The following is a 27,135-nucleotide window of genomic DNA, read 5'->3' on the forward strand; positions in this document are numbered from 1 at the left end:
CACACTGCTATCAGAATTCTAATGTAGTTCATGGAAGGGGGATAGCTTTTTGTTCTTATTAATTTCAGCTCAGTGACCAGCTAAGCAGCCTATAAATCTCTTATACATATGTGCTTTCCCTAATTTGAGTCTGATACTTTTAAATATAGACATTTTCTATTACTGAATGATCAAACACAATTAAAATTTTAGACAACTAAGAAAAGACTGAAGTACAAACTATGTGTTTGTGACTAAGTATGTGCACATGCATGAGATTATGTGTTTGTGTATGTGTTGGTTAAGCAAAGAACAGGTTGCACTGCATATGTAACTAACATCATTTGATATATATTTGGCTACAACTTGTCTTAAAAGCACTGTAGCAGAGGAATAATTTTACAGCAAAATCCTATAAATATTTATTTCCCAAACAGAAAGCTATAAAAATATGTTCAGATGCAGCCTATTTTCAACTGTAATAATATTCTACAGGGTGGATATTACTGGGGAATAACACGCCCTTCAGAGGCAATTAAGCCTTCTGCCTCTAGGTCATTCATTATTGCCCAGTAACGGCCATCATTTTGGATAATGTTACTTGCTCACAACACAAGCTACAATGGGATTTCGTATCCCATGATGAATATCCCTCTGCCAGAATATGTTAGGACACCCAGACAAAGTTATCATTATGTATATTATCAAAGTATCACAGTTGCATAGCTGTATTATCCTTAAGCAGTTAGCCACTTGTAACATTTTCAGTGCCATGTCTGACTTTTTTTCTCCACCTGTAAATGCTCAGCATGTGCTTACTGCAGTGACTACACTTAACTCTGTCGTCACAATTTTAGTGCCTCTGGCCACCTGTATCATATTCAAACCATGTTAACAACTTATACAGTATGGACATTTATCTTTGCCTCTGCTGTATTTATAATGTTTGGTTGTCATGATTAAAGACCTAAAGCATTTCCTGACACTGCTTATGTATACACCTTGAGTACTTACCAGCCTGTGGCATGTTCACATGATCTTTTCATCTGAGTCTTCCCTGTTCTGCAGTCAGTCTCTTTACATTTCCAAGTACTATATTATATTGTGGAAGTGTCTGCATAAACTGCATTCACATCCTTGGAATAAATTGCATGCACTGTACTCTGATCTTTTCGTTTTCCAGCTTCACACTTAGTACTTCACAAACATAAATTAATTTTTGTAGCTTAGTTTTCTTCTACGACTGGTGCAACATGCAACTATACCATATTCCAGATCTTTGTTTACTGATATACAGTTGAAATTCTTGCTCAAACATAGAATACAACAAACACATGCTCACTTTTGCCTAATCCTTTGCCTGAATAAGCAGCATTCTGAGCCTGTGTTCATGGCACTTGAACATCTGTATTGTATGTATCTTGTACTGAGCCTTTAAAAACATAACCTAGGGTCATCAGTTCATTCTTAATCCCCACAACTATTCCCATAGTTACTGCCTGTGTTATTATTAAGTTTATGAACATTCCAATACATTTACTACTTCACAGCTTTTGTTGCATAAAACATTTACAGAGGATGTCAGAGTTTAATATTTATCTTTCAGTAACTGAGGCAGTCAAAAAACTGATGTCATCTAGTTGGTATGTTCCTGCACTTAATTACAGTCAGTTCCTGATGCACTGTTATATTGCTGCATAGTGGTTTGGGGTGATCATAATTTTTCAAGAGGAATTACTTCATCTGATCTGTCAACTGTTGCCTTGGGTGGGACAAGAGTAACTCTTTCTTTTGTGCATTTCTGGCAAATACATGTTTTTGCAGTTATATTATTATTATTATTATTATTATTATTATTATTATCTGACATTTCCTACCCTTAACATTTTTACAGAAACAACAATCTGATTTGTTGCCCAAATACTTTTTTTTTTATGTTGACAAAATGAAGTGCAGCATTATATTTATTTACATGGTCGTCTGACTTCAGGCTTTTTGCTGCAGTGCCTGTTGCTGTATGGTACATTCTGAAGACCGGCCAGAATGGTTCATTTAGAGTTCTCTGAGTCCTTGAGAAGAACAGCTGCAGTTAATCATTTTAACTTACTGAATTTTAATGTCTCCCTACTTATTTAGAGTAATAAAGTGTTTCATTTTGGTTATTATGTATCCACATATTGGAAAAATATTCCCCGATTCAGAATTCCAGAATGTTGAATGGTTGATAATATTGTAATATCAATGATCAATGAATAAAGAAATTAACATACGTGTGCGCGCGCGCACACACACACACACACACACACACACACACACACACACACACACACACACACACAAAATTTAAAAATCAAATGGCTGTGGGTTCTGATGTGTCATTCTTTCGATGAGGCATTAGACCAAGATCCCATCTTCCTGAGCTAGTGTTAGTTGCAAAAAGTGCTCATGACACTTATTGAAAAAATAGTAGGGGTTTTGTTAAAAAATGTAAAACATGTAAAAGAAAATGCAATACTAACAAAAAGATTCTCATTCAACTGCTTGGATTCACCGCTTGAGATATCAGTGCATTTTATATTGATGTTAGGTAACTAATGAGAAAGACCAGATCTTATGACAACTGTGCCACAAACTAATACATAATTTCCAAAGAATCCGGCAGCAAATAAAATTATCCATACAATAATCTAAATGTGCAACATATCAAGCTGGACTGACCTTCAAAAGAACTCTCTTGCTCACTTAAATCAGAAACACTAGCTGTTTTCATGGGATATGGGAAAAATAAGCAAATCAAGGTATTGCTAAGCTAGCCAGTGACCTGAGATGTCTAGTCAGGACACTATGTCTTAATAACACATTTGGGTGAACAGGACCCTGATTCTAAACAGCATGGTAGGTGAGGATCAGGATCATAAAGACACATCTAGCAGTGACGAGAAGCCTGTGTAAATCCCACAAAGCCAAAGTTAGAATATTGGTCTGAGACATACCAGTTGATAATCTATACACATAATTTTGCATGGATTACTCTCACCCCAAGTTGCTGTCTATGCAAAAGACCATTATAGTAATCCAGATAGGATATAATTATCTCTTTAGCCACCATAGCTAGGTCTGATGAAGAAAAGATAGGTGGTCCAGGAAGTGTTCCACAGATGAAAATAAGATATCTTGACAACTAATGCATCTGGCTAATTAATGTAAACCTGTCATCAAGAACCATACCCAGATCTCAGATTTAAGACATAAATGCCTTTTTTTCTCATATATTAAGTGCAAAAACAGAGGAATATGTGATGGGCAAATAGTGCCATTAGTTGGCATTGCCACCATCTTTGTTGGGTTTAAGTTAAGGTAATTCAACTCCAGGTAGTGGGCAGCTGAAGACACATTGTCTTATTAAAGTCAAGTACCTGATAATAAGAATAGAAAAGTTACAGCTGATTATCATCTTAGCATATGATTGGTAATAAATACATTCCCCATTATTATTTCTGATAGCAGGGGAGCAGGAATATAAACCATGGCTATGCCACACACACCCCCAGGAGAAATAAACAAAATAATTAATCCCAGAAATTACATGAGAGTTAAGAGGGAAAAAATGCATTCAAGTATAGTGTTCAAAATCCCACAATAAAATTTCAAGCAGCTAATGAAGATGTGGTCCATGATATCAGACAGCACAAATAGATCAGTGAGAAGCAGGACTGAATATATTGCAGTGATCCCTTACTAAAAGGAGTTCATTAATCACTAATATGAGGGTAGTCTCAGTCATGTCTCCTGGCCTAAAACTGAGCTGACATGTGGCTAAGGAGTCAAAAGGCTTATAGAAAAGAATACATCTGTGTGTACATCTTTCTGGGTCACCTTCACAATATTTATTTATTTATGTGTTGACATCTGATTACCAGGAAAGTGTGACTGAGCAGAAGTCCATTTTCAGTGGAGACTCAGGGAGAAAAACTCAATTATTACAAAACATTTTAAGAAGAAGAATTTTACAATCTTCAAAAATAAAATAAAAAACACACATAGATTAAATAATTATATGTATTATAATTACTAGTAATATAAAAACATTGGTTAAGAATCGAGACAAGTTATCTGACAATCATTTAATGTTTATAGAAATTTTAGACAGTTTTGTAGAGAAATTAAAGGTAAGTTAATTTAGTACAAACAGGAATTTGCAATATGAAGTGAGGGAAAACAAGCTTATGGTATATTTAGAGAAAAAGTCAGGGAAGAAAATTTGATAGAAGTAAGGCAGTAAGTGAGGAAGAGAGAGTAAGGAGGTATAAGGAATGAAAAGGTACTTGTTCATATTTAGGGATATAGTTTATCCTGGTTTGGAGCAATAACAAAGCCAGATTTTAGCTAGGGAGTCTTTCAGTGTGGTTTTGAGAGATACAAGGGAGGGTATTGACCTGATGGATACAAGTAAGGAGTTCCAGGCCTTAGCAACCTTGTACAAGTACAGACAATGCCCAGCAGATTTGATAGGTTTAAAGACAGACAGGTGATTTTGGTAACTGGATCACAATGACCGAGTGGGAACATAGTTGTGTAGAATGTTTTTTAGTGCTGGACAGGTAGATGGATGCTGGATAATTTTATTGTTGGTGAAAAGCTGTGTAAATGTTGGTTGATGAAGCACTTATAATCAATTTAGCCTTTTTTTTTAGTGGTGTACAGCAGTGGGTTTTGAAAGGAGTATTTGGTCCAAATTTAGTAACTTTGTTATAGCATTGTTCAAGTTATTTTTTAAAGCCTCAAGGTTACTAAGGATGGGAGCGCCATAAAGAAGTGTAGGGAGGAGATAAGTAGTGTCAAGTATAGTTTTAGCTGTGTTGATGAGAAAGTTTTTGGCTGTGTAAAGTGTCCGTAGCATTTGATGAGTTTTTCCTTATGCAATTTTGTATATGCAGGTCAAATGTAAGCTTATCATCCACTATCACCTCTAATAATTTGCTGTGAAAGGCATCTTCAGTAATTATATTATAAAGAGAGAGGACTTTACATTTTGTTTTTTTTTTCATGAGAGAGGGATTTGGGGGAAAAAAAGTAGTAATTTGATCTTTTTTGGGCTAAGCATGAGTTGTGAGTTACAAAACTATGTTTCAGTGGTTGTTAAAGCTTCCTGAATAATTTTTGTGAGGTGCACCATGTTGTCAGATGTGCAAATGAGAGTGCAGTTATCTGTGTATTGCATTAGGGTGGCCTGTTGTGTAGATGTATAGAGGATGTTGCTCAAAATGTTAAGAGGAGGGACCAGGAATAAATCCTTGTGGTACACCAATGGTGACTGGGAGGTAAGGAGAGAGCATGGAGTGCCATTTTAGTGACTGATACCTACTGGACAGGTAGCTTTTGAACCACAGCAGGGTGGGCTGCAACAGATCTAGTGAGGACATTTGAAGTAAAAGTTTGCTGTGACAAACTGTGTAGAAGGCTTTAGACAAGTCTAGAAGTAAGGAAAAGACTAGTTTGCCATTTTCTCTAGCTTTATTGACAGTATCTATATACATTAGAAGGGCAGTGCTAGTATTGTGAGAAGGACGGCAGCCATGTTGCGTAAGGGATAGGAGTTCTTCCTGCAGGAGATAGTCTGGCAATTGTTTTTGAATACATTTTTCAAGTATTTTGGCAAGGGGAGATAAGAAAGCTGTAATTCTACAGTTATTAATGTCTGTTGAATTTCCTTCTTTGTGCAGATGGATAAACGTGTGACTTTTTCCAAAGATAGGGAGCACGGAATTCCTGAACTTGACCTATTTATAAGGATTGAAACAGGATAGGCAATGCTACTGACTGCTATTTTTATGAACTCATTTGGAAGGTCATCAGCTGAAGACGAGCATGGTTTAAGTTTGTTTAATGATAGTTTTATATAGGATGCTGGCACAGGCTTGAAGGTAAAAGTGGATGTGGTGATATGTGGCTGTCGGGCAGGACTGGGATTAGATGTTGAGGAATCCTTGGTTAGAGATGCTATACTATCTATAAAATAAGATTTGAACTGTATTGCAGTTTCAAGTGGTGAGTAATTGGTAAAGGGACTTGGGTTGAATTTTGGGCCGGGATGTAAGATTTCTTTAATGGATGTCCAACATTTTTTAGGCTTGTGTTTAATATTATTCTGAAAGTTATTATAGTTTATTGTCTTCATTTATTTGCTTTTTAGAATGGTTGCAAAGCATTCTAAAGTTTTCAAGATACTGAAGTGGTTCATATTGTTGGCATTCTTTCCATGCCTTTTCTCTATCATGCATTAGCATTCTACTATTTTTAGATAGACAAATTGCATATTTGTTTTATGTCTCTTCCTTCCAAGAGGTGCAAGGCTATTTAGGATATTTAGAAACGTTTTTATTCAATTCATTTACAGTAACATCTAACGGGAGGATTTTTGGGAAGTTCCAGTTAGTAAATGACAGTGTAGCAATGAACATTTCTGGGTTAAACATAGAAAGGTTGCATGTTGTTTTATAAATATGCTGTTTAACTGGATGTGTAAGATGTCTGGTCATATAGCTTGGGAGATAATCACTGAGATAGTCTGACATTGTACCTGTGGTGGTATATTTACTAGGGTCTTGATGTCTTGATATAATGAGTGGGGCTATTAATTAGTTGTGTGAAACCATATAAGTTCATGCTAGATGAAGAGCAGTTAGTTTATATGCAACCAACTGACATTTATATCACTTAGTATTTTTTCTTGTGGAAATGTTATGGATATCCAATGTGGGATATCTTCCAAAACAGCTGTATTGTCACCATGAGGAATGTAAAGGACAGTAATACACCCTCAATTCAAATTATAACTGAGAGCAATCTGTTTATAGCCAGTACAAACTAATTAACAAAGATATACAAAGTAAAACAAGTTTTCTGTCATTTTCTGAGGCTAAATATCTGGTGTATGATGTATAGTCTACTGGTCAAGAAAAAGGGAACAGTAGCCAACTTAGTAAGAGGTCCTTAGAGTGCACATATTATGTTACAGAGACTTTCAGTCACAGAGCAGAAGTGTATTTGACTGATTAAAGTTAATATGTAGCAAGGTTCTTCATGATAAATATACTTACATTATGCAATGAGAAAATTCTCAGTAAACTTGTAGGAGTAAGGCCTCATGGCAGAGCTCCTGCATCATTGAGGTCAGATGTATTGACTGCAGGGGGTTATGCAATGACAAAATTCTCAGTAAACTTGTAGGAGTAGGGCCTCATGGCAGAGCTCCTGCATCATTGAGGTCAGATGTATTGACAACAGGGGGTTATGCAATGACAAAATTCTCAGTAAACTTGTAGGAGTAGGGCCTCATGGCAGAGCTCCTGCATCATTGAGGTCAGATGTATTGACTGCAGGGGGTTATGCAATGACAAAATTCTCAGTAAACTTGTAGGAGTAGGGCCTCATGGCATAGCTCCTGCATCATCGAGGTCAGATGTATTGACTGCAGGTGGTTATGCAATGACACAATTCTCAGTAAACTTGTAGGAGTAGGGCCTCATGGCAAAGATCCTGCATCATCGAGGTCAGATGTATTGACTGCAGGTGGTTATGCAATTACACAATTCTCAGTAAACTTGTAGGAGTAGGATAACAAAGATAGTAAGATAGCCTTCATAAGTGATACCAGCAACAACCTGCTCTCCAGAACACAGGACCACAAAGGTAGATGTAGCAGCAGCTTCTGAATGAAGAAAACTCCTCAAAAGTTGTACTGTCTCAGCCACAGCCTACGATGAGAGAAGAAAAGGAGCCTAGCCTAGAAGAAGTAAGAAAAGCACTGAGGAAAATGAAGTCAGGGAAAGCAGCAGGCACAGATGAGGTCACAGCAGGTATGATAAAGATGTTGTGTGAGACAGGGGAGAAATGGCTCCTGAGAGTACTCATAGCAGTGTGGAGAAAACAGCTTATTCCAGATGACTGGAGAATAAACATACTCATGCCAGTATACAAGAACAAAGGGACATCCACAACTGTGGACAGTACAGAGGTATGAAACTATTGTCACATTGATGAACGTTCTGGAGAGGGTGGTGGATAAATGGGTACACAGAGTAGTAGAATGTAAGATGGGGGGTGAGCAGTACAGATTCCGATCAGGATGCAACACAACTGACCCGATGTTTGCAGTGAGACAGATAGTTGAGAAGAAGCTAGAGATGTCAAGAATGCCTGGGATTTCATACAGGGAAAACAGAGCCAAAGTTAAGAGAAAGAATCTATGAACATGTGTATGAAATAAAAAAATAAAAACAATACTAATGCACTTTATAAGAACATAAATTTCCCCTCACATAGGTTTTTACTTGTTAAAATTAAAAGTATATTATAAACAGTAAGTCATCATAGTTTTAAAAATATTTAAAAGGAGTATAATTTTAGAGGACAATTTATTGATTACATTACAAACTTTTTAGATGTTTTTGTCATGTGCTTTTGTGTGTGATGTTATTTAAATGATATTAGTAGTTGTGGCATTTTTTTCTCATGAAGTCCACAAAATAAAGAACGAAAGCGCTAACTTGACATGTTTTCATATATTGGCTCTACGGAATCACTTTTTGATTGTGATAGTTATTGAGTCATAGTTTGTATTTTGGTTTGGATTTTTAAGCTAGAGATAAGGCAAGAGTCCAACTGGGCATTCCTAGACTTGGAGAAAGCATATGACAAGGTCTCAAGAAAGCTGATTTGTTCAAAGTCCCAGAAACACTGGTAGAATTAGTGTAGGCTGCGTACAAGGACCCAATGACTCAAGTACGAACAGTGTTTGGTTACGCAGAGGGTTCACAGTGGGAGTGAGTGTGCACCACAGTTCAGCTGTGTATACTGGTGATGGACTACATTAGCAAACAGACTGGTGGGGACAAATCAACAAAGTTGCTGCATGTAGATAATGTGGCATTACAAGTGGACTCTGAACAAGAACTTCAGCAAAGGATATGGAAATGGAATGCAAAATTGAAGGCACATGAGTTGAAAATAAGTGCAGATAAGACAATGGTAATTACAGTAAACTGGGGAAATCAAAAGAAGCTGAGAACTGAGGTAGAAAGGAACATAGTGGACCAGGTTAATAGAGTCAAGTATCTTCGAGGGATGGTTGACGAGAAGGGGAATCTGAATGAAGAGGTCAAAGCTAGAGTCAGAGGGGCTGCAGTCAGTTGGCATAGACTGTCAGGTATGACAGAAGAATGTCAAAGAAGCTGAAAAGTAAGGTATACAAAACAGTACTACTATATGGTACAGAAACTTGGAAGTAAAGGCAGAGCAGATGAGAAAGCTAGAGGTGATGGAAATGAAGTACCTGAGAAGGGTAGTAGGATGCACACTGTGGGACAGATGAAGAAATGAGAGGACAAAAGAGCAGAAGCCAAAGTAGCTCCAATTGCAGAAAAGATCAACAAGAACAGGTCATGGTTGTTTGGGCACACGGGCAGAAAAGCAAAAGATAATCTGGTGAAAAATATTTGCGACAGACAGGAAAAAGGTAAGAGGAAATGAGGACATCCAGCAAAGAGGTGGATGGATTGCCTGAGAGAAGATCTGTGGCAGTCAGGCATGGAGTGTGGCACTGAATCAAGAGAGATGGCAACAATTAACACGCCACTCCACACCCATTTAGAAAAATCGAAAACGGGGGATTGATGATGATGATGATGATTGTAGGAGTAGGTCCTTGTGGCAGAGCTCCTGCAGTATCGAGGTCAGATGTAGTGACCACAGGCTATTATACAATGTCAAAATTCTCAGTAAACCTGTATGAGTAGAGCCTTGTGTAATGAGATCAGATGTAGTGACTGCAGGCTCTGCACTATGAAGGAAAATAGTAACTGAGTATAAGAAGAGACAACACTAAGGGGAGATATGTAGCAATACATTCTACTACAACTCCATAATATGTTAACAACTGGGTGGTAATTTTCTAGCAGCTAGGATCTAACATTAATTTGTTGAGAAAAAGGAGTGATGACTGTTTTCTTAAAGGATGCAGGAAATGTCCATGACATCAAATTAGATATATTCTGTTACAATCCAAAAAAAAAAAACATGTTGCCAAGTATATTCTCAAGTAATATAGGGTAGAATTATCATGATATCTTTGAAAATCCTTTATTGAATTCAACAGTCATCCTTCAATGAGTCATTCTTCCCTGATTTTGTTTGAATATCAAGAAGCGTAACTAAAAAAAATTATGTATGAATATAAATATATATATATATATATAAAGAAAAATGTTTTTTGCATAGGGTGAAGCTGCAGACTTCGTCCTCCCACACCCCTAACTTGCCTATACCATCTCCATAGTCACACTACAGTGGAAAAAGTGAAAAAAAAAAAAAAAAAACTACTGCAATGCACTCTGTGCTTTGAAAAACCACAATGGATCAAATCAAACAAAAGCTGGCCAATGAAAGTAACCATACTCGACTGTAGGTATGCCCTTCCAAACAGCTGTTTATCGCTCACATAGTTCTTGACAAGAAATTTATCATGGGTTACTCTCTAATAGAAATTCCAGACTTCAGATTGCCTAAGCAGAATTCAACAAATTCGACTCCTATTTCATACAACAGAATAAGTGGTGGCAACATATGTCACCGGCCAGGAGATAAAGCAGACAAGTAATTGAACATGGGAAAAGACTTTCTATTACATAAAATATGAGCCTTCATAAATTTCCATGTAACAGTTTTACAGTATAATTCAAGCAGTTCTTCACAAGTATTATCAGCATGTGACCTCTTTTTATGAAATTATTTATCTAAGAAGTTGGAACTCTTAGTTACAAACAACTAGTTTAGAAGTTAAAAAGTAGTTAAAATAAATCAACAAAATAAGAGGACCAAAAAGAAGAATATGGAACTGGGTGTAACATACTGAGCCTGCCAAATTTTTCACTTATACAATATATCCTGATTAATGTGAGGTAACCCTCAAACCCCAAAAAAAATAAATTTCCAAGAGTTCCTTTGCTAACATCTTGAAGCAAATATTCAGCCCTAACATTAGTAGCCTGACTTTGTACAAGTGACTTGAGCAAATAAACTTTTTTGTAACAAGTATTTAACCAAAGGGTCAGTTATTAAGAATGCATTACACTGGAAAACCAAGACCTCCATTGTGTAACATTGTCATCAGGTCCACTGAAACCTATGCAAAGGAGGGTAATAAGATAAGAAGTTTCAAAATATTGCCTATTTGAGAGGAATAACCCCTACATTTCCTTTCATCTAGGGTAAAGTCAAATATTTCTTTCTCAGATTTAATAGTTATGAGCATATGCTATATTTTGTAAAGATCAGAAGCTATTAATGCCAAGTCATGAGCATAAGGTAACATGCAAGGAACAGTAGAAGAAATATACCAAGAATTGAAAGGTCTACCCAGCTGTGAAATACAATTAGAAGCAATCTTGTTCATGCAAATATTGAAAACAAAACAACTGGGATGGCAGCCTTGTTTAATACCTATTTTACTTTGTATTCAGGACCTAAGTATTCATTCCTACTGAGGAAAACAGAGAAATTGTTATAAACCTCAGGAACCCAATAGAGAATGGAGGAGTCTGTGTTTATGGTATATGATTTATGGGACAAAAATGCTAAAAAAAGCAAACTTATAGGTCTTCTGTTAATCAGCACTGACAAAACCACCACTGTGTTGAACACTGAGTCCATTTAATCAAAAATAATGAGGTCATTGTTTGTTAGTTACCTTAAACCCAAACTTGAGTATGGAATAACAATATGGAAACCCTATAAGAAAACAAGCATGATTAAACTGGAAAGAGTACAGTGGAAATATATCATGGGCATCCATGGATGTGAAAATCTAAGTTATTATGAAAGACTAAAATATCTGAATTTGTACAGTGTCTCTTATAAATATCTAAGAGGAGATCTTTTCCGGTATATAGAGCATTTAGTGACAACTACCTCTAGGAATGTTTGGGGTTAACAAAAAGTACTAGAGAATGACAGACAGCCTATGTAGAAGATTCTATAGGAATGAGAAGTGTACTAACTGGTTTTCTGGCAGAGTAGCTAATACATGGAACAGACTACCAAATTACATTAAAGCAAGTACTAGTTTAGATATTTTTAAGAACAGCCTGGTTGCTTATTATGGGAACAAGTGTTTTGGTATATTGACAAGCTAGAAGGGCATTAATGCCCATGCTTGAAATATCTGTATGCATGTATGTATGTATGTTTTTATGTATTTATATACTCATGAACCTATAACAAACATTCACAAAAGTTACATTGCAACCTAAAATAACTATACTCAAGAATAAGTGCAGCTTGAGGACCAGGCGGAGGACAATGGAGTACTATACTGGGCAATAATGTATAATTAGTACGCATTAATGTAATAGGCTTCCAGTTATTTATGTCTTTAAACTTACTCCTTATTTTAAGAATTGTAATAAGAATTTGATAAAGACAATGTATCTGTGAGTATAGATTCTAAAATCAAAAAGCCTTTCATCAAACACTTGATGTGAGAACAATAGCTGGAAGTCAGTGATTTGAAACTAAAAATCAAGGCCAAGGCTGTCAGAACTAGAAGATAACTTTTATTAACCAATCTTCAAAATGTCTTTCATTTCAGTTAAGGTAATGGGTAATGTTAATCAGAAGATAAGTCTATATGATGTAAGAGTTTAGAGGACCAAAACATATGTAATAAATAGAGACCACTTAAAGGAGGCCATGCTGAGAAGCAATAACAACACCATGCAAATCATACAATTCCTGCATATATTGAACTGAATCCTTTGCAGATGTAAGCAGTAAGGGACAAACTGTTAATATCTAGCTTCTTTCTGTAAATGCTTTTTGAAGAACAAATAATTCATGTTAAATTTAAATAAAATAAGAACATTAGTTTCCAAGCCACAATATAAATCATTTGCTAAATGATCTACTTCCTGTATGTCACAGTTAAAGTCTAAAGATACAAATTGTTGAATGTTAGTTTCTTGTTAAATGCACACTACTAGGTCAGCCAGGAAGAGTAGAAAGGGTGCATATTTAAATTTTCCAAAAATCTTTCCTCCTACCGTTCTGGTTGATGTCTAGCCAAAACCAATACAGACATCATTAGTTGGCAGTTTATGTAAAAGGGCAATGATGGAAAAAAATCAATAAGTTTCTCATAAGAAAAATTATAACCATTTGTGGAAATAAAGGCATAATCCAATTCAATATGTCTACCTTTAAATATGTAGGTCCTTGGGGGGGGACTCACCATGATATAGTGATTACATTGCTGAAGGTCTTGTAACAGCCTAGTATCTTTACTAAATGAAATAAAATGCACATAATTAAAATATCCCCGATAATGACTGTTTTCCCAGTATGAGAAATGCTTTACTTTGCACAAAGCAATGCATCACATTTGAATGCAAAATCTGCAGGCATGTTGATGTTAACAGTTTTGCAAAGAATTTGGGATGATTCCTTATACAAACCATATAGAATCTTAAGATAGTCCGACACACCCAATTTAAAAATGAAACATGATCTGCAATCCCAATATACATCACTAGAACAATTTTCTGTCACAGAAGGACTATATACAAGTCATTTAACTACATCCTTTCGAGGACAGACAAGTCCCAGTTTTTCCAGTTATATAAACATCTATCCAAAATAGCCTCCATTATTTTTCCACAACAAGAAAGTAAATTGATGGGTCTATATGATTATGGGTTTGAACTATTCACCTTTTCCTTAAAGATGGGTTAAACAAGTGCATGTTTCCAATCTTGAAGAATCTCCCCATGCTTAAAAGGCCTGGTAAATAGATAAAATGGTACTGCAAGTTCAGGCTTAGTGTTCTCAGGCCATTATTACTAATTTTATCTCCTCCCTGTGCTTTGTTTGGGTCCAGTTTGCACAGTTCTTTTTCTATATTATCTAATTTAATTTTAATATCTTAAGTTAGCTGGATATTATTAGCACAGATTATCACCCCTTTTGTGGAAGCAAACTGGTTTGCATACGATGTTGTAAATATATCTATAATCTGTTTTGTTTGAGAATAAATATTAGGATCCCTACACACTTTATCAACTTGAATGTCTATACACCGAAAGCATCTTATATATCAGTAAAATATTTTCTACTTATTATATTTAATATCTTAATAAAATTTTCTACAACTATTTCCTGATTTTGTCTCATACCATGTTTTTGCTGCAGTCACTTTTTCCTTCAACAATGAAATTTTATGCATCCGAGCAATTCAGAGAGCTTAAATTGGGAGGCACTGGCATTTCAGGGAGAAAGTACATGGCTATTTAGCATTAACTGCTCCCCAAGAATATCATATTATCATACAGTTCTGCCTGAGAGACCACCTTCAGTTCTGAGGCCCCTGCCAATGGAAAACCTCAAAAGTATGTAGCTGTAAAATTTGAAATACTTATAATAAGGGGAAACTGCCATTTTAAGGCTTCTCCTAATGGTAAACCTTTCTGAATCCTAGCATTACTAATGCTAAGATCACTAAAATATGTGTGGGGATAAGAGAATGCAACCTTAGCATTTTGGCAAGCTTTAATGTTAATGCAGATCAGACATTTTGCTTTGTATTAAGGCATACAATTATTGCATTGTTGAAATAACTTTATAGGTTCATAGACAAGTATTAGGCTATCTATCCTTATGGGTCATTTTAGGCCTAGCTAATTTCCCTTTTTTGTGCTTGAAATAACATATCCCATTTGGTTATAGATTGGCCTCACCAATCCCATGGTCAATAATTATGTATTACCCCTAATGAGAATAACTGGTTCATACCATAGATAATCTGAGAGGACCCATGCATAGCATAAAGTATTTAGGAGCTGCCTCTGTCCATTAGTAGTACAGGGGACAGTCCTGGGGTAAGTTTTCTGCTTCCCATCCATAGATCTAAGCTGAGCTTGAAAATAGACAGGGATGAACTTTGTTTTATGGGGATGGGAAATCTGTTTCACAGCAATGGTATCCTCTGTGAAATATATCTGTCTCCCAAACCATTCTGTTGATGTCGCAGAAGAGGTTTAGATGTCTAGAGCTAGTATTGCTAATGCAATTTGACTTCCTGATGTGCAGTAAGTCCATCAGGAATGGGTTAGAGAATGCCTTGTATGCCAGGCACAAGTCACCTCCTAGCATTCTGTAGGATAACAAGTATAGTGACAGAGTTTTGAGTCAGTCCATGTAGGACATATTGTTTAGGCCTTGTATCCTTTTAGTAAGGTATCACTGTGGGTGTTACATCTGTTCCATGTGTCTGGGTAGATACATGCCAAAGGGGGACATTATATTAAATGGATGGCCAAATGAGGTCTGAGTAAAGGTGGAGAATGACATCCCTAGATCTAGACACAATCCCTTTGTTTATAAGCTGGGCAGTACATAAGGACTTTCTTCCAACAATAGACACATGTTCACATAAGTTCCCAAATCCTGAACAACTGGGACAAATCTTAGGGGAGTATTGTCTATGTGGTAGTTCCCTGGGGTAGCTGACTTCCTAAAGGATTCAGTAATGCATTTTTTTGGTATTTAGTTTCGGGACATGATATTGACACCAGTTATTTATTTGAGACTATTCTTCCTGCAGGATGACTAAGTTATTTAGGGATTAAATGACTGTTCCTAGCTTACAGTCATCTGCAAACGTAGTCAGCCAGAACTCTTTGGTATTGACTTTTTCTTCAGAAAAGTAGATACCAAACAGGAGAGGTCCAAGCACAGAACTCTGGACGACTCCACTGGTGACCGATCTCTTTGTGGAGGTAACTTCCCCATTTTGATTATCTGCATTCTGTCTGTGAGACAGCTGGTAATCCAGTGGGTAACACAGGTGTTTATTCCCAGTTTATTTAACTGTTCTACTGTACCTGAATGGCGAATTGTGTCAAGAGCTTTAACCAGGTTGTGGTATGTGATATGCACCATTTTGCCTTCATCCATTGCTTTGGTGACCTTTTCAAAAAAATCTACCAGATTGAGTAAGCATGACCTGCTCTTGATGAATCGAAACTGAGATGGACTCAGTGTTTGCTGGTTCTTTATGTCCTGAGTGATTGATTCCATAATGTGTCTTTCTATTGCTTTGCGTATGAGGCTGGTCAGACTTATGGGTTTGTAATTGTCTGGGTCCATGGAAAATTCTCCCTTATGCAGAGGAATGACTGTAGCTGTTCTCCAGTCACTTGGTACAAAACCTTTATGGAGGCTGAGATTGAACATTAGTATTAGGGATGTAGCCAAACTATGCTTCATGCTATTTAAGATACATCCAGGGATATTGTAAGGACCCATAGATACAGTATTTTTAGTTTTTGATAGCACTTTTAGGACTTGATCTTCTGTGATAACTGGAGGAGAAACAGTTTCAGGTATATCCTGAGAAACAGAAGGAGGGGAGACAGATGTGTGTGTCACTAGTACTAAACTAAGAACCTATGAACTGTCTTTATGGTGTGTGTGTGTGTGTGTGTGTGTGTGTGTGTGTGTGTGTGTGTGTGTGTGTGTGTGTGTGTGTGTGTGTGTGTGTGTGTGTGCCATTTTGCTTTTTTTCTGTTACTTCTAATTATACACTCGGCATAATAAAATAAGAGACATAGTACAAAAACAGGCTTAGTTACTATTCTCAGTTGTCGGAATAAATATATTCAGGGTGCTAACAATGATTTCTAAGATATTAACTACTGCATTCGTGAATGGATACTGGTAAGACACAAACATGCATCTAAATTCAACAAAAAATATCCTAAAGTGGAATCACATTACCAATAAGGTACAAAAACGGAAAAAGAGATACTACTCTGAAATTTGCTGTATTCATTTAACAGACACATTGACACTAAAGAAAGTATGAAAACATATTTTCATTACCACATCTTCCTGCTTTGCTCACTGGTGCTCTTCAAACCCAAACAAAAATTTAGCTGACTGGGTAATCCCCTTACTATTCAAGATCATAACAACACTGCAAATGAACAGGTCCCTACATTCAAGTATCACGGAATATAGTTAGACCCTCACTAACTTTTGCTGAACATCCAGACAACACATGTAAAAAGATCAACTCCCTCATTTTTTGGGCCCAAATAGTTTTTCTATTTCTGTCCCACTCTTTTAGGTCAGCCACAGGAAAAGGAATTCTACTCTTAACTTAAACATGCTCATCCACTTGTTACTGTTGCATCTAAAAAAGACAGCACTGCAGCAAACCAAACCATCTCTAACAAAATGTGTTGTTTCATCTTTCACACTCTAACAGACGATGAGCACAACTAGTTAGTTTTAGATAAAGCTAATGGGCTTCCTGTCAAGCACAGGTCTGACCTACTCCTTGCCCCCCAATACTTCTACATGATCAGACTATTAACTGCTTTAACCTCTAAATGCATATGTTAGAACCCATCCTATAATTTCAGGTGCCACAACAATTAGGGCCTTTGTTACGGATTCCCCTCCTCAATCCAAACTACTTTCCTCAGACCACTCTTTCTTAGTCCTTGATCCTAAACTACTGAAATCCCTCCCCTCCAGTATTAAAGACACCTCCTTTTACCCTATGTTTTGTATTCTAATAAAAGCTCACATTAAATTATAAACCATATCTAGCTGCCATCTGGTCATATTACATAATCACATCCCTGGGCTTATCTCCTCAACCCCTCTCCTTACCTCTTCCTTCTTTACCTAGTATTCTACTATACCTACATGTCAGAGACATACTATATGTTTATAATATGGTGTGTTATGATATGTATAAAATGTAAATATTACTGATTGTGTCTGAAGCATAGCTGAGGCTGGGTGAAGGGGGCAGAATCTCTGGGTGTAGGGTGTCAGTAGGCATGATTGACAGTACTGGCATTCAGAAATACATGCTGATACTTCATTAAGCTAAAACTCCAAAACAACAACAAACATTGCAACTCAGGAAAATAAAAAGGAATCATCAAAAAACAGAAGCAAATAAGTGTTTTCATCCTATGTGATCATAACTGAATGCATTAAATGCATTACCTCCTTAAATAACAGTGAAAATCATGTAACCAATAATGCCAATAAAAAGTTGCAGTAGTCATACATCAGATTTGTTATTTCACCAAATCTCCCACTACAGAAGATCACTTTAGGATGTGATACTATATGTTTATATATTTATATATATAATATATATTTTTCTAATCATACTTAATTTGAGGACTTACAGTACTGAGTCTTGAACATACAATGGAAAACTGAAAACATTTGCAATAGAGTGAGCAAATGTACTAAGAAGGTCACAGTTTGTAGCTGTAGAATGCAAGGGTGGGAAGGCATACTGAGACTTTTGCATTGACATTTTTAATGCTGAAGAATAAGCTAAGGAAAAATTATTGAAAAAGCTCAAGTGACTGCTTTGCACAAATTTTAGGCTTATATCAGTTGGCTATGAAAGATTTTGGCAAAGCTGGGAGTTTTCTTTATATTTTGTTTGGCACGTATATAGGGAAGATTAAGGGAACCTAGCGAACCTAGGGAAAGAACAGACTGGATAACAAACTATTCAAAATTAGTAGACTCAAATACAAAAAGAACAGCATTAAGTCACTTAAAAAGACTGCCCACACTTAGGCAATTAACTAATTACTTTAAAAGCATATCTCCACAAACTATTAAGAAAAAGTACATTTCACATAATCACCATGTCCGTAAATAAGTAACATCATACAAGATATACATTTAGTTAAAAAACTTTTTTAAAACCACTTTACTCAGTGGGGGAGTGTGTGTGTGTGTGTGTGTGTGTGTGTGTGTGTGTGTGTGTGTGTGTGTGTGTGTGTGTGTGTGTGTGTGTGTGTGTGTGTGTGTGTGTGTGTTCTACCGGTTTAATAGATACAGCATTAATGCCTGGTTAATTGCATTAAAATGTACTATCCATCCAAGTTCAGCTAATTCTGTTCTATTCTTTGTGTCCCCTTTCCTCGAGCTCTCTTTAACTATTTCAAGTACTAAAAATCTAAAGGCATGATGCATCCCAAATTCCTTGGTGTCCCTTGCTAGTGCATTGCTCTCTTTATTGTTGCTAATATCTCTAAGATGTTCCATGATACACTCCCTTAAGGACCTATTCATTTTACCTATGTAGAATGCTGAACATTCCATACAATAACTGTAATATACTACATTCCTTGTTGAGCAATCTGCATAAAAGTATGTTTCATCACTATCCCTTTATGTATATTTGTAAATGATGGTCCTGTGTGTATAGAATTACAGACACTGCAATTCCTACAAGGGTATGTTCTTTGTCTCTGTGAGGTACCAAGAGGTTTATTCACTTCTGTCCTATAACAGAGCTTTTAAGCTGACTAATTAGTTAATTGCTTAAGAGTGGGCAGTCTTTTTAAGTGCCTTGATGCTGTTCTTTTTGTATTTGAGTCTGAAGAAGCGACTCCTTTTTGTTTTATTATAGCTGTTATACTTTAAGCCATGCTTGGTCCTCTTTGGTCTTTTGAAAAAAAAAAAAAAAAAACACCTCTGGTGTCCCTGAACCTGGTAAATACTCAACACACCCTCAGCACCAGAAAGGTTAGTTCAGAGGAAATGACTTTGCCTAAGAAAAAGTTGACATTCTTAAAGTATAAACTATAAACAAAATCTCCAACATCAATTTTGGCATTAAAACAGCTAATGCAGAAAACACTTTTGTGTGCAAAATGTTTCTTAATGTCATGACTAAGTGCAAGAAGCCCTCAAGACAAGAAGCGGATGAGTTCAATCTCCCTACACTCATAGTGGTTGAGTTCACAAAAGAGGAACCCTCAGTCATTAATTCTAATCAATAAATTACTCGTTTTTACTGAAGTTTTAGTAAACTGTTTTTAAATCTATTATTTTTAAAGTGCAAGATAACAAACCTTCTGCTAAGCATGTTATAGCATTACATGTTTGTTTATTTCTGTAATTATGTGTGGTGCATGTCATTCTGTTTTGGATTGTTTAGAATGATTTTGGGCACCTGTGGTAGGGCATGTATATTTCTTCCAAGTTGCAATGACCTTGCATTTGAGGATCTTATATAGTATTCTGGACATTATGAGGCTTGTAGCCTGCATACCCTACCCTTGAGGATGAGAAGGGGAATGTCTTGGAAGAGATTCCTACCAATGAGTCTCCTGACGGAAGACAGGAATGTCACAGTCACTTGCATAAATGAGTGATGTGTACTCAGTGTGTCTACTGCACACTCATCCTTTATGTATGTGCTTGAGTATGCAAGCAGAGATAAGACAAACAATTAAAAAAAGGTAAGTGCGTGGAGGAGCGTCTATCACTCTTTGTGTTTGTAGGTATCCTACAGAACCTTTTTGTGTGTGTGTGTGTGTGTGTGTGTGTGTGTGTGTGTGTGTGTGTGTGTGTGTGTGTGTGGGTGTGTGTGTGTGTGTGTGTCTGTGTGTGATGCCCTAGTTAGGGATGGCAGGTTGATGAACTTCTTCAGGCTCAAACCCACTAGCTTGAATACAGGACTCTAGAGCCTGAATCCTCTACACCAACTATCAAACTGTCATCAGCAGGTACATTTTCAAGGACTTTTGAGTTTTAGTGTATTTTCAAAGAATGTTGAGTTCCAGTGCATTTTCAAGGACTGTTGAGTTTCTGCATTTTCAAAGAATGTTGAGTTTCTGTGCATTTCAATGTGTAACTGTTTTGCTTAGCAAACGGTCATCATCAGTGTCTGTGCTATAAAGTAGTGTTAGTAATGCAACAGGTAGCATACTAGCCTTTGGTACAAAAGGTTGTGGGTTCTACTCCCACGACATATAAATGGAGTGCTAATATTGCAGAGCCCTTTAAGGGGAGAAGGGAGTGCTACACTCTTGAGTGTATCCTCCTTTGGATTCAATGCCTAGTAACTATGAACCTGTACAGCCATTCCCTATTGCAATATTACTAGCTTACCATTTCTTTAAATGTAACATGGGCAATTTATTCTTCAAAGACAGCAGACACTGAATTTGTACATGAAACACTGAAATTTAAAATTGTTTGCCAGCAGCAATCTCTTCATTAGTTATAGATCTGTTTATTGTGGAATTACTCAAATGACTTTTACTTATGCAAAGATTGTATATATTGACTGATGTTGGTGGATTGTAATGATAAAAGTGTGAGGGCCTTTCATGGTTGAAATGTTCTGTAATGGGTAGTTTTGTCATTATTGGTTCATATTCTTTTGTTTCATTTCTTAGTAGAAAAATGTTCAAACTTACAAATTTAAAACACAGTATAACAAGTGGTATTGTATTATACAAAGAATATAATTTAATACAATCAGAATGGTGCATCAAAGAACACGTGCATGTATGAAAGGTCCTAAAAATGTATGCAAGGGACCTACAGTTTTAAAATAGCCCAAAGGTAAACTTAATCTGCCACTAGCCAGATACATGTTCTTTGAATGTTCATAAGGTCATAGATTAGTACTAGACTAACTGCCCTTGTGTGCTATTTTAAGCCTAGCCAATTATCCCATATGAGAATCAAACCCTGTACCTTGCACCTGTAAGATAAACACCTTAACCCTTATGACAACCTCATGGGTTTCAATGTTATTTCAATGAGTGTGAGTTTCACGGGAAGAGAAGCTTACTATTCATGATGTCTGTTTTTATTGTGAGACTGTATTTGAAATAAAAGTTTTAAATATCTAATTATTTGTAGATTTAAATGAGAAAACAGTATGCACACTGACAGCTATGAACAATGTTTATGATAAATGAGGAAAAATGATCAAGTAAAGGGGGACTGGGATAGCTGGGGTGGATACTACTGTGGGGGTCTGGTGGGGGGGCTGATCTATTACCTTGCCTAGGGCCCCATTTAACCATGCTCTAGCTCTGTGTGCACGTGTGTGTGTGCTTGGTGAAAGCAGTCTTTGTTCAGTAATATTAAATTTACCGTTTGGTGTATGGATCTTTCATTTTCAGATGGTTGTATTAATGAATTGCTGTTCAACACCTGATTTTCATTACTGCCATATGATATTCATTTCACGGTATTTCTGAACAATAAAAAGGATGTGAGAAATGGCAACTTTCACTTTCATGTGGTTGTCAAAACAAATTGGTGTGCTTTGAGTTTCATATCAAAACAATTACACTGGCACAGTACAAAGTTATATTTACCAAATGTAATGCAGACATTAGTGGCAGTTAAATATTTTCTAAAATTTGCATTGCATTGCTTTTTCTGCATTGCTCCTTGAACTAAGAATGATTTCAGTACTGTTAAAAGGTTGTTGTACAAAGTGATGCAGAAGAAGAAAGAACTGTGCACTTAACAGTGTTACAGATATTATATCACAGATAGTGACTGGGCAAAACATACTAAAACATAGGTATGTTATGGCCCTGACCAACAATACTTTTTAAATGCATCAAAATGGAGAAGTGTTTAGAAATGCATTATCACACTTATCTTGGCTTATCTTCACCCATTATGATATAGAATAGAAACAAGAAATCTATGCATCACTGAGAAGTATAGATGAGTAGGTGTTTTTGGGAACTGTGTCAGCAACTCAAATTCAAATCAGCTCAAATACTCTCCGTAAACAGAATACCCTGAATGAAAAAAGACAGTTTTTACACATGCTGCCTGTACAATCCACTAAGTTGCATGTGTGCTTTCTCTTTAGTAATGTCTACCTCTGTAAATATTAGAATGCATAAATGTAACTACTGTATGTGTATAAATGTAAATAGAAATGTAACTGCTCTGTGTTTAACTGGAACTAAGTGTAATGCAATGTAAACAAATGGAGCTTTTCTCCCTAGTCGGACTTTCCCGGTAAACAAAGATGAATAAATAACTAACATAAACAACATTAGGTAATTTTCTTTACTGGATGTAAAAAAAATGTCATATTTAATCTACATTCTTTCAAGTTGAAGACGATATTGTAAGGAATACTCAGCATTGTCAATAATCTTTGTTATTTGACTTTGGAGGCAATGTCGCAGATATACAAGTAGGATAACAGAGGAAAACATGTGTCAGGAGAGTTTGCACTTGGAATTTTTTTTTCAGATAAGTGTATCATGCAAAAATGCAAAATAGTGCACTTGCTCCAAACAGCAGTGAAATGTGTTGCATCAAGGATTAATATTTGCAAATGAGTGAAGCTGTCAGTTATATAAAAACATGTTAAGTATGTGCTGTTAATTAGTTATATAAAATATTTAATATATAATATAATAGGGGCCATATATTGGGTAAAATTGGGTTATATTGGATAGGCTTGTATGAGCTTTTATGCCGTTAGCCTAAAAATCTCCTATGAACCTTTGAACCTCTACTGTATATCTTATCATTTGATGGAGTTATATGATTAGATGCAGCCCAAGTTTTCAAAACTGGATAGCAAATTATTGCTCCACGTTTTACATGCAATTGTTTGTGCATGCCCATACAAACTGATCTGATCTAAAGGTATGATAGAAGACAGTACTGTGTAGTAATCCAATAAAATCCATCAAAGCCTACTTACATAAATAATGACCGGGTAATAGCAGAGGGACTGCCTATCATAGTACAAACTTATAAGGTGGAACAGAGTCCAAGTGCTGGCATGAATTAATGGTTTTACTGTAGTTTTGTGCGCATGATGAGCCCATGATTTAGTGGACATTTGTGGTGATAGGGTCAGACATTGATGTGCAGGGCCTCTGTAGAAGCATGTGTCTGTGGCCAGTTCAAGTCTACAACCTTTAGTTTCCAAGGATAGGTCTATATGCGTGTTGAATAGCAATTTGTTCTGCTGAATGCAACCTTATTATTTAACTTTTCCATATACATTTTACTCTGCTTTGTAATACATCTTTCTTTAGTATAGTTCATTACTTTTTCTAGCAGTTATTCATGATTTTCACTGAAATAAAGTTTAATTGGATTTAGTATGAATTATGAAAAGCTCTTACTAGGGCATGGTATTTCATTTCTAAATATTCCTGTTACTCTTCTGATTAGACAGAGCATAATAATGTCATGGACAGAAATTCAGTCTCATGCCCTGTAGCTGTTGTACACGTTAGTCTTATTTAATTGCAAGGTTCCTTTAGAAACAAAATATGAATACTAAGTCAAGATCTATTAAAAAATGACAAACATTGTTCAAAAGAAATCAACAAATTAACAAAATGGTGTCATCAGCCCTAAGAAAATTCTTTTATTCTTTCACATTATTATATGTTAAATATTTTCTCCTTTAAACTCATAATGCATCTAAGGTATACAGAGAGAGAGAGAGAGAGTGTCACATGAGGAAAAATTAAACTTTTTTTTCATCTAGGCTTTCTTAACTTTTCCAGCCACACTTCATTATTCTCTTGTTAATAGTCTATATATTATATAGGCAGTATATTTGGTTTGTAATATCATCCAGGGCCCCCTCATTTCCCTGGGTGGCTGTCGGATGATTAAAAGCTGTTTCACAAATGCCTCCTCCAGCCGTCCTGAAGTGACAGCTGTAGGCTGTTACCAACTGCTCGCTGTATTCAAAAACTTCATAACACTGCTAATTGAAAACATACCATGAAGGAAATGAAAGAAAATGTCAGCCTCCGGGTTTCCCTGATTTGTAACAATTTAGCTGAAGCACTGACTGAAATGCTGATAGCAGAGCTTGCATTGTGTAGCTGTTGTGCATGTGGCCCCAGAGTCAATTACTGATGATGAACATGAATCAGACAGCTCTAACAGCACCTTCATTTCTTACAGTTCCTTCTTCATTTTGTAGTAGACTCTCTAGCCTATCTGCTGCAACTTTTACTTCAAAAACATTTTTGTGTTTGTGTGTGTGTGTGTGTGTGTGGACACACACACACACTCATGTCAATAAAGGTGAAAGTAATTTTATCTAAAACTCAACTTAACCTAAACCAGCAAAACACAAAGAAAAATCAGAACAAATGTTTTGGTACAGTGTGAAATGTTCTGTGGATGAATGGTATGCGTTTTCTTAAAGGTCTGTAAACAGTATTACATCGTGAGATGGAGGTGCATTTCCACAGTTTTTTTTCTCTTTCTTCCACTGTAGTGTTACCACGAAATTTTTGTATATAATTTAGTGGAGGTGAGGGATGGAACCACCTATATGGGGGGTGCAGGGGATCTTCCTGTAGCAAAAAAAAACATTTGTTCTGTGTTTCTGTTTTTGAATTTTGATGGTTTAGATAAAATTAGTTTAGATAAGTTGTTTTTATATAAGTTGAGTTTTGAAAAAATCAGTTTTATACATACAAGTATATATAATATATAGTGAGACAGAGTGAGATAGAGAGATACACACACTAGACATACACCAATATGTATTATTTATTTAACACAGATTCTTTTACTTCTTTGTCATTCCTGTCAACAGATACCATGACCCCGTAATTAGTAATGGTCAGTGTGACCTCTTTCCTCATGATTGCATTCATATTTGAACTGTGAATGTTTAGCTGTACAGTTTGAATGCACTTAAAGTTATTTTTAGGTATTAGTTTCTCTTTGACTTACACCATTTTAATTGTACTAGTTTTCATATTTTCAGTCACCACAGTTACAGATTCATTAGTCTTATATTTATCTAAAGTATATGCTTCTCTTAAAAACAGGCCAGTAACTTTCTTTTTTGCTTTTCTTTCTCACTCAGTTCCCCCACCCTTCTGTCTGTCTGTCTCATTCTGTGGCTGGGATTCATGAGCATACACCAATATCAGTAATCTTTAGCATGATCGATCAATCACTCGTGGATGGATGTCCTTTATAAGTCAAAGACAGGCTCACTGCAGTGATTATACATGGTGTGAGGTGGGTCAGCATTCCAACTCTGCTAAATGCTAATGAGGCATTCCAGGGAAGTGGTCAATGCTAATTAGCCATGTGCTCTTCCATAGAAATGCCTGCAGGAAGGGGGTTGCACAGCTGATTAGTATGGCTGGATGTGTTATTTAACATGGCCAAAATAATACTGCACTCCCCCATTATAATCAATGGGGGAGAATGTCTTAAAGCTAAAGAATGGAAGAGTAAGGGACAGCAGAGATGTAGTGGTATGGGGTGTGTATGTATGCGTGGCAGTATGCGTGTGTCTGCAGGGTTATGAATGGTGTCTGATTACTGTGTGTGTGTGTGTGTGTGTGTGTGTGCGCGTGCGCATGTGTGTGTGTGTGTGTGTGTGTGTGTGTGTGTGTGTGTGTGTGTGTGTGTGTGTGTGTCTGTGTGTGAGTGTATGTGGGGATTGAATAGGTTCATAGGTGCTTACTAGGCTAATGACTACAATGGCCTTTTTAAACCTATCCACGCATCCCAAATCTCTGACAAGTTCTGATACCCTTAATAAGTATAAACATGGGCCTGGGAGATGAACCATTTACAGGTTACCAGTGTCCATTAGAGGCATAGGTGCCAAACCAGGGGATGAATTTCTGGTTTCCCATCCAATTGTCCAGGCTGCACTTGAATTGGGTTAGGGAGGAACTCTGCTTCCCATGGATGAGTAGCCTGTTCCATAGACAGGGTAGTCTCTGGGATACATGCCTATCTCTCCAGCAGGTCTTATTTATATCGCAGGCAAGGTTTAAGTCTTTAGAATGCGTAATTCTGTTACTGTATGTTTTGTGGATATGCAGGAGGTCCATCACAGTGGGGTATGACAATGCCCTGTATGCCAGGCATAGATATCCCCTCAAAAGCCAGTCTCCCATATTAGTGAGGAGTGAGGACCAGATCCAGTATGGTTGCACCCTAGTTGGTGTATTGAATATCTGGTCCAGGGAGTTTGTGTTTACAAAATCCAGGAATTTCTGTGAATGTATGTTTGGTGTCATATAGGATTCCCAGGCAATTGTGGAATAAAGTCACCCGTGAATATGGTATTGGGCTGGATGGTTAGTGTTTCTAATAAGTTTAAATGCATGGTATAGGTTTACTGGGTCATAGAGGGGAATCTATAGCTTGCAAGGAAGTGGTACTGGATTTTACCAATGGTGATTTGAACATGGAGCAGTTCAAGTGCTTTAAAAGCTTACTGAACAGTAGAAGTGACAGAATCCCAAACTGGTTCCACACAAG

General features: G+C 36.5%; 1 protein-coding gene across 2 annotated transcripts in view; it reads left to right on the forward strand.

The window, feature by feature from the left end:
* Window positions 1-27,135, forward strand: part of HSPA12B (heat shock protein family A (Hsp70) member 12B) — a 1,104,373-nt gene that overhangs the window by 343,382 nt on the left and 733,856 nt on the right. The gene's annotated exons all lie outside the window — the stretch shown is intronic.

Source organism: Protopterus annectens, chromosome 2.part2, assembly GCF_019279795.1.
Source record: "Protopterus annectens isolate FY-2018-M chromosome 2.part2, PAN1.0, whole genome shotgun sequence".
Taxonomy (NCBI): domain Eukaryota; kingdom Metazoa; phylum Chordata; order Ceratodontiformes; family Protopteridae; genus Protopterus; species Protopterus annectens.